Raw genomic sequence first — 9491 nt, forward strand, 5'->3', positions numbered from 1 at the left:
GCAGGCGACAACGCGGCGTGCCGTGGCGTCGCATGCGGAGGCGAGCCCGTAACATGACTTTCCCCTGCACCGCACCGAGGGCCATAGTTGTACTGACACATCTTCCTTGTATGGACTTGCCCCCATTATCTATCTTAGGGGTGTGTGGGTGCGTGTGGGGGGGGACAAAATAACCGCACTGCGCCTGTCAAATGAGCGCACTGCCGCGTTAGCGCGAGGCCGAGCTAGGGTGGGGAGGGAGGGTCGGGACCCCCCTCCCCCATCCCGGTGAGGCCAAGCCAGGAACGAGCCGTAGCAAGCGACGACGCGGCATGCCGCGGCGTCGTATGCGGAGGCGAGTCCATAACATGACTTGCCCCCGCACCGCACAGAGGGGCATAGTTGTAGTCACACATCTTCCTTGTATGGACTTGCCCCCATTATCAATCTTCGGGGTGTGTGGGTGCGTGTGGGGGGGTGTTGGTGTTCTGGGAACGGGGGTCCCCAAACTTGCCTGCCTGCGGCCTACGGCGTGGCTCAAGTGGTGGCCCAGTACGGCCCATCTTCATCAATGCCAGACTCAAGACCCTCGCGAGGGGCCAAGCCTCGCGGGGCGGACGACACGGGACTTCCTCACGAACAGCCTCGCCAGGCAGGCTCGCGAGGAGGCGGAGAGATCAAGGCAGGGTACCTCGCGAGGTGCTCGTGACGCAAGCCATGACGATCGAGACCAGGTGGGCGCCGGCCTGTGCAGTATCCTTCTTTCCTCTTTGGTGCAAAGGGGGAAAGCACAGGTGTGGAGTACCGAGGCATCAGCCAAAGGTTGCCATTTCAGTGCAACGAGACCAAGACTAGTAGAGCGGCAGGATGGAGGTCACCGTGGAGCCCAAGACGGCGTCACCGCCAGTGCCTTTGGCAGCTGAAGACCAACTTTTGTCAGGATAACTTGTACTGGATGTTCCCCTTTAAAATGGTCATTGTTGGCGCCCTTCCCGCTCAATATTTGGGAAGAGGACCAGGGCCTCTATAAATAGGACTAGCCACCACAGAGATGGGGGGATCCGAACCAGAGAGAATCCAAACCAGAGAGAGAGATAGAGAGAGGGGGAGGCAATCGAACTCACCCTAGTAGTTCATCGCACCAGCTCAAAAACACCTCTCGCGAGACTGTTCTTCCCTTGTACTGTTCATCATCAACCCCTGAGGCAATCCACCACACCACACACTGGAGTAGGGTATTACACCACAACGGTGGCCCGAACTAGTATAAATCTTGTGTCCCTCGTGTTGTTCATCGCTTAGCCTAGATTCCCATGGGGCGATAAGACGTGAGTCTGTAGGGGAAAGATCTTCGTGCGCACCCCAGAATTTGATCCTTAAGGGTCTGCCGGAAATCGACATCTGACTGGGGGGACAGAATAACCGCACTGCGCCTGTCAAATGAGCGCACTGCCACGTTAGCATGAGGCCGAGCCGGGGGGAGGGGGGTCGGGACCCCCCTCCCCCATCCCAGCGAGGCCAAGCCAGGAACGAGTCGTAGCAGGCGACGACGTGACGTGTCGCAACGTCGCATGCGGAGGCGAGTCCGTAACATGACTTGCCCCCGAACCGTACCGAGGGGCATAGTTGTACTGACACATCTTTCTTGTATGGACTTGCCCTCATTATCTATCTTAGGGGGTGTGTGGGTGCGTGTGGGGGGGAACAGAATAACTGCCAGGCAGGCTCGCGAGGAGGCGGAGAGATCAAGGCAGGGTACCTCACGAGGTGCTCGTGACACAAGCCATGACGATCGAGACCAGGCGGGCACTGGCCTGCGCAGTGTCACTGTTTCCTCTTTGGTGCAAAGGGGGCAAGCACAGGCATGGAGTACCGAGGCATCAGCCAAAGGTTGCCATTTCAGTGCAACGAGACCAAGACCAGCAGAGCGGCAGGATGGAGGTCACCGTGGAGCCCAAGACAGTGTCACCGCCAGTGCCTTTGGCGGGTGAACACCAACTTTAGTCAGGATAACTTATACTAGATGTTCCCCTTCAAAATGGCCATTGTTGGCACCCTTCCCGCTCAATATTTGGGAAGAGGACCAGGGCCTCTATAAATAGGACTAGCCACCACAGAGATGGGGGGATCCGAACCAGAGAGAATCCGAACCAGAGAGAGAGGGGGGGAGGCGATCGAACTCACCCTAGTAGTTCATCGCACCAGCTCAAGAACACCTCTCGCGAGGCTGTTCTTCCCTTGTACTGTTCATCATCAGCCCCTGAGGCAATCCACCACACCACACACTGGAGTAGGGTATTACACCACAATGGTGGCCCGAACCAGTATAAATCTTGTGTCCCTCGTGTTGTTCATCGTTTAGCCTAGATTCCCGCGGGGCGATCGGACGTGAGTCGGTAGGGGAAAGATCTTCGTGTGCACCCCAGAGTTCGAACCTTAAGGGTCTGCTGGAACCCGACATCCGACATTTGGCGCGCCAGGTAGGGGTGCACCAGAATCTTTCTTCCGCTGTTTCGCGTCGATCTTCCACCGTGTCCATGGAAGACGCTCGCCAGGCTCGAGCTGAGTGTCAGGAAGCTCTCACCACCCACGTCGCCCAGACGGCCCCTGTCGGTGGGTGTCCCCGTTGTTCCCCGTCGCTTGCCGCCAACGCCGCCATCGACCCGGCGGGGAACAAGCAGCAGGCCTCGTCACTACATTCTTCGGTGCGGCGGGAAGGCCGCACTGCCACCCCGTTGCTGACTCCAGCTGGTTCGTCGTCGAATGCCCGTCGCGCCCCCACGGACGCGCACGCCGCGTTGCTCCTGGCGCGTGAGCTCCTGCACTATCATCCCATCGACGACCTCTACGAGGAGTGGCTCGCTCGCATCACCGAGCTCGTCAGCGCCGCAGGGGGCTCCCCTGCGCTGTCCCTCTCGCTGCCTCGCCCTCCGTCCTGCACAGGAGGCGCAGATCAGGAGGTGCCTCCGCCACCTCCTCCCCAAGAAGGCACCCTGGCTCCAAGGCCCGCGGCCCCAGGACGAGATCCACCGCGTCCGGTGCCCGCGCAACAAGAAAGGAGCTGCCAAGAAATCCCTCATCCCCAAGAAGGTGCTTGCGTGCTCCCGACACTGGTGTGCCACGACCACATCCCTGCGCTAGCACATCAAGACCCCACGCTGCCCCAGGTAGCGGCGCGCGGGAACCTCCAAGAGCAAGCCCCGCATCAGCAGAAAGCTCTATTGGCCACCACGGGCTGCCGCACCTTCACCACTGAGCTATGCAGTGTCGCCTGGCCGGGCAAGTTCAAACCTGACCTGCCTCCTCGCTACGACGACACTGCCGACCCCGCGGAGTTCCTACAGCTCTACGAGCTGGGCATCGAATCCGCCAACGGGGACAAAAAGGTTATGGCGAACTGGTTTCCCATGGCATTCAAGGACGGCGCCTGCACCTGGCTCCTGAACATGCCTCCTGGCACTATCTCCTCCTGGGACAAGATGCGCACTTGCTTCATCGCCAACTTCCAGGGCACTCACGACCGTCCGTTGGTCGTGGGTGACCTACACTGCATCAAGCAGCAACCCGGAGAAACCTTGCAGAAGTACATCCAGCGCTTCAACAGTGCTCACCTCAAGATTCCCAGGGTGACTGAGGAGGCCATCATATCGGCGTTCTCTGATGGCGTCCGCGATGTCAATATGAAGGAGGAGCTAGCGATCCACGAATATCTGCATACGTCCCTGGAGTTGTTCAACCTAGCGACCAAGTGCGCAAGGGCTGAGGAGGGACGCCTCTCCCTTCTCGAGCTCCCGGCAACGAACCCAGAAGAGAAGAAAGCCAAGGCCAAGGATGTGAAGCGCAAGGGAGCAATTTTGCTCGCAGTAGAGCCGGACATGAAGCGCGGTAGGGACCAGCCGGAGTCGTCCAAGGGCAGTTGGTACTGTGTGTACCATGATCTCCATACCCACAACACCAACGAATGCCAATAGCTCAGGGCCGTGCGAGAAGGCCGTGTCGGTCGACGCCCCGAGCGCAGCGATCGGGGCTACGGTCGAGGCGGAGCAAGAGGTGGAGGATGATGGGACGACCATGGCCCTCGCCAAGGGTGGCATGACCGGCCTCGCGAGGATCGCTAGCAGGACCAGCCTTGCGAGGGGGCTTGGAGGGATCAGCCTCGTGAGGATCGCCCGCAAGGCAACACAGGGCTTCCTCCTCTGCCACCACCACCAAGAAGGAATGATGACCATCATCAGGACGAGGGGGCTGGGGGCTTCCAGAGCCGCGTGCGGTCGCTTGCATCTTGGGCGGCGCACAGGCCCCAGCCTCTCAGTGCATCTTCAAGAAGATTGCTCGCGAGGTGAATGCAGTCCTTCCCAAGCTTGATGCCACGCGCCCTCTCAGGTGGTCTGTGTGCGCCACCACGTTCAGCTTAGTGGATCAGCTCAAGTGCGCGGCAACGGCCGGTGTCCTCCCGATACTCTGCTCCCTAGTCATCATCAATGTGCAATTTACCAGGACCCTCATCGATGGCCGGGCGGGGCTCAACGTCCTGTCCGTCAAGAGGTTCAACAATCTTCAAGTGCCATATGATCAGCTTCAACCAACCAAGCCCTTCTCAGGAGTCACTGATGGTTCCACTGTCCCGATAGGGCAGGTCCGCCTCCCTGTCACCTTTGGACATCGCGAGAACTACCGTACCGAGCTCATTGACTTCGACGTCGCCCACATTCGCCAGCCATACAATGCCATCCCCGGGTACCCAGCCCTGGCCAAGTTCATGGCAGTGACTCACCATAGGTACAACGTCCTCAAGATGCCAGGAAGTGGCGGAGTCATCGCGGTCCCCTGTGAAGAGAAGGATGCCGTGTGCTCTCTCAAGCGCACCTTCCAAGCCACATCAATCGAGGACCAAGACATCAATAGTGGAAACCCTCCTGAAGCAGCTCCCAAGAAGAAGAAGACGTCACCTGGGCCGAGGCCTCAGGAGGCAGGCACCTCCGGAGGCGCCACATCCGGACATGCGCCCATCCAAGGGGCCCCACCCTCTCTCGCATAGGGAGGCGCGCCCGGCGCCCTCCTCGAGCAAGGCTCAGGGGCTCCCTCCTGGCGAGCCACTGACCTTGCCAAGGTCACGAGGGAGGCGCTCGGGCACCACTTGGAGGCGTGTTTCATGGCACATTTCCCTCAGGAAGGCGTGAGGCAAGGAGGGCCCAACCCTCAGGAGTTCATCACCAAGGTCGCTCAGGAGTTGCAGGACTCGAGAGTCATGCGCGGCAACCGCCGCCTGCCCGGCGTAGCTCCCCATCAAGGCGAGGATGGCGGGATGCGCGTCTGCATCGACTACCCAGGGCTCAATCGAGTCGCGTCTCAGGAGTGCTTCTAGCCTTCGCACATAGGGTGTTGCGCGGGTCCACCGCACAACAACGTTTGCATGCCCTTCGGCCTGCCGAACACAGCTGCAGCCCACTAGTGCCTGATGAGAAGCATTCTGGAAGCTCAGGTGGCCAAGCATCATGCCCTCCTGCAGGAAATCGAGATGGGCCTCACCGAGCCGACCGGACCTCCCAAGCCTCCTGAGGCTCAGGGCTCCTAGGGCTCGTGAGGATTGGCTTCTTCACCGTGCACCATCAGCTACTCTGACACTCACTCTACAATGGTATCAGGTGACTTCTTTCAAGTTTTGTTTCAGCTGGGAGCACCCTCAGGGCTGCATCATTCACAGGTCGCGTGGGTCTGTCCCTGCGGCATGTATCCATTTTGCTTATGCCTTCAACTTACCTTGTTGGGGGCGCCCCTCGGGCTGCATCATCCCCAAGTCGCTCGGGCCTGACCCAGTGGCATTTGCCTTCCTCTGCATCTATCTAAGTTGATCTGCTTCTTCATGCTTAACCTGCTTGAAATAATCGCCTGCTCGATTGACACCTACCTTTGGAGCCGCTCGCTCTGGCACGACGCTTGTGGATGGGTCCGTCCCTGCAACATCAACAAATATGAGTGGTCGAGCTCTGGCCACTGCAGCCCCGCAATTGTGCTACCTCACCAGGCCCTCAGTGCCTCAATCACTCCCTCGGAGCAACCAATGGATGGCTGGCAACCGTAATGGCAGTCCTTGTTTTCCTCGTATTGGTGTGCAGGATCCTCCTAAGGAATAGCACGGTGGGCATCATGAGCTCTCTCTCCCTCTCTCCCGTGCAATCCGCTCGCGTGTTAAAAGGGGGGCGCCTAAGCATTGCGACTCATGGGCTCTTACTGGCTCTCCAGCCCTCACCCCCTGGCCTTGACCCACGACATCGCGACCTGTCATACCAGCGGCGGCTGAGCTCGCTCAAGGGCCGGGACCTGAGGACGTAGAGCATAAAGGAAAGTGCGAGGAAGGGGGAGAAGTTCACGAGTACCCAACCCAGCGACACCCCCAGCTGTCGACGCATAGGCCAGGCACCTCGCCGGATAACAACTCCAAGCTCACGAGATAAGTCACGCCTCTGCAGAAGCTAGATCCACACAACACTAAACCCTCACCCATTGCGGCTCTGTCACGGCGACGCTACCTTCCTTTCTCACCCAACGGAGGCTGTTTGAGCGCTAAAGGGGACCCCCTGAGCATCGCGACTCAGGGGCTCTTACTGGACCTTGGGCCGCTCACCTCCTGGCTTGACCACGCCATCACGACCTGGCATACCAGCGACGGCTGAAGCCTACTTGGGGATCGGGACCTATCAGCGTAGAGCACCAAGCCCTCGTGAGGATAGAAAGGGGGAGTCGAGCTGGGACAGGACAAGCATCTCGCATCTATTCGTAATAAGGATAATATTTACAAAGACATGGTAGGTGCCTTACATACCCCCGCGGGGTGTTACTTCGATTCCTCGCAGGGAACAAAAGGTGCTAATCCTAAGGAACACTAACTACTCGCGCCTCCGCAGCAGACGCCATCATCAACAGTGGGCCGCCAGGCACCGGCGCCAACCCCATCCAGATCAGTGGTGTCGGCGGCCAGATGAAGCTGACCTGCTCCGAGCGTGATGCGAGCTCGGGGGCTCGTAGCTATCGTCGCTCGTCTCCGGAGTCGCGTGAAGCTCGGGGAAGTCGCTGGATTCACCGGCTCCTCCGCTGCTGCCTGAGGAGCTGCTGGGGAAGCGGTTGGCAGGCCTGGTCCTCGCCACTCCAATGCCCCGGCCGCCTTCCCTGGGGGAGCACTTCAGTCAGCATCCTTCCGCGTCGAAGACCTTGAAGAACATCAAGGAGGCGCCATTGTATTCAAGATGAATTACGAGGGCACCCCTGTCCGTTAGACCTGGGCGATCTCGCCCCAGCCCCGGGTCATGTAGACCTTTCCCGGAGCGATGACTGCGACCTCCGCTCCGATCGCAAGGGTGCTACAGTCAGCATGCTGCAGCCAGAGCTCCACAGACCCACTCGGCGGCATCTCGAAGGCGAAGGAGGGAGGAACACGGATCCAAGAGCGTGGACGCATTGTAGCGTGGAGCACAAGCTCGCGAGAAGAGCCCTTGGCATGGACTCCAGGGGTGACGACGCGCACCACCGTGACTCGCCGGCCTCGCCGGCGGCGCCGTCGGTGTCACTCGGCGTCTCCTTCTCTAGGGCCCTCGAATCGGGCATACAAGGGCAGCGAAAACCCAGGCGGTGGCCGCTCGTACTAGGGCCTCGACGTCTCTTGCCATGCAACCACGTCGCAGTGGCCAGGGACAGGCCGCTTCTTCGGCGAAAGCGGATCGGGACCCTCTCGGGCGGCCTTCCCCTTCTCTTCCGTAGAAAACTGGCGGATTGACGCCATTGGCGTAGAGTGGAGCAAGGGCGAGGAAGAAGAAGGAGATAAGCAGGAAGAGATGGACTGCGGGGGCTATCGCCCGTCCGTACTTATAGTCCGGAGGAGGCCAACCATCGGCCTCCATGATTACAGGTAATCATGATCCATTTCTGCATGCAGGGACTTGTCAAGTCGAGTAGTTGCTGAGGCAGCACGGGGAAGTGGAGACGCCCACATCCAATCAACCGCTACGCGGCGCCAAAGGCCACATGCTGATGGGGGCCTGTGGCGCTCCGCACTTGCCCCTTCATTTCTCTGCTAAGCCAAGTCTGAGCGCGCCTTGGGCCTGGGTGCTACTGTTGGCATTCTGGGAACGGGGGTCCCCAGACTTGCCTGCCTGCGGCCTGTGGCGTGGCTCAAGTGGTGGCCCAGTACGGCCCATCTTCATCAGCGCCCAACTCAAGACCCTCGCGAGGGGCCAAGCCTTACGGGGCGAACGACACGGGACTTCCTCAGGAACGGCCTCGCCAGGTAGGCTCGCGAGGAGGCGGAGAGATCAAGGCAGGGTACCTCGCGAGGTGCTCGTGACGCAAGCCATGGCGATCCAGACCAGGCGGGCGCCAGCCGGGCGCCGACCTGCGCAGTGTCCTTGTTTCCTCTTTGGTGCAAAGGGGGCAAGCACAGGCGTGGGGTGCCGAGGCATCAGCCAAAGGTTGCCATTTCAGTGCAACAAGACCAAGACCAGCAGAGCGGCAGGATGGAGGTCTCCGTGGAGCCCAAGACGGCGTCACCGCCAGTGCCTTTGGCAGCTGAAGACCAACTTTTGTCAGGATTACTTGTACTGGATGTTCCCCTTCAAAATGGCCGTTGTTGGCGCCCTTCCGGCTCAATATTTGGGAAGAGGACCAGGGCCTCTATAAACAGGACTAGCCACCACAGAGATGGGGGGGTCTGAACCAGAGAGAATCCGAACCAGAGAGAGATAGAGAGAGAGAGGGAGGCGATCAAACTCACCCTAGTAGTTCATCGCACCAGATCAAGAACACCTCTCGCGAGGTTGTTCTTCCCTTGTACAGTTCATCATCAGCCCTTGAGGCAATCCACCACACCACACACTGGAATAGGGTATTACACCACAATGGTGGCCCGAACCAGTATAAATCTTGTGACCCTCGTGTTGTTCATCATTTAGCCTAGATTCCCGCGGGGCGATCGGACGTGAGTCGGTATGGGAAAGATCTTCATGCACACCCCAGAGTTCGAACCTTAAGGGTCTGCCAGAACCCGACATCTGACAGGGGGGACAGAATAACCGCACTGCGCTTGTCAAACGAGTGCGCTGCCGTGTTAGCATCAGGCCCAGCCGGGGGGGGAGGGGGGTCGGGACCCCCTCCCCCATCCCAGCGAGGCCGATCCAGGAACGAGTCATAGCAGGCAACGACGCGGCGTGCCGAAGCGTCGCATGCGGAGGAGAGTCCATAACATGACTTGCCCCCGCACCGCACCGAGGGGCATAGTTGTACTGACACATCTTCCTTGTATGGACTTGCCCCCATTATCTATCTTAGGGGGTGTGTGGGTGCGTGTGGGGGCGAAACAGAATAACCGCAATGCGCCTGTCAAACGAGCGCACTGTCGCGTTAGCGCGAGGCCAAGCCGGGGGGAGGGGTTCAGGACCCCCCCTCCCCCATCCCAGTGAGGCCGAGCGAGGAACGAGCCGTAGCAGGCGACGATGCAGCGTGCCGCAGCGTCGCTTGTGGAG

The sequence above is a fragment of the Triticum dicoccoides genome, chromosome 5B (assembly GCF_002162155.2).
Source record: "Triticum dicoccoides isolate Atlit2015 ecotype Zavitan chromosome 5B, WEW_v2.0, whole genome shotgun sequence".
NCBI classification, from domain to species: domain Eukaryota; kingdom Viridiplantae; phylum Streptophyta; class Magnoliopsida; order Poales; family Poaceae; genus Triticum; species Triticum dicoccoides.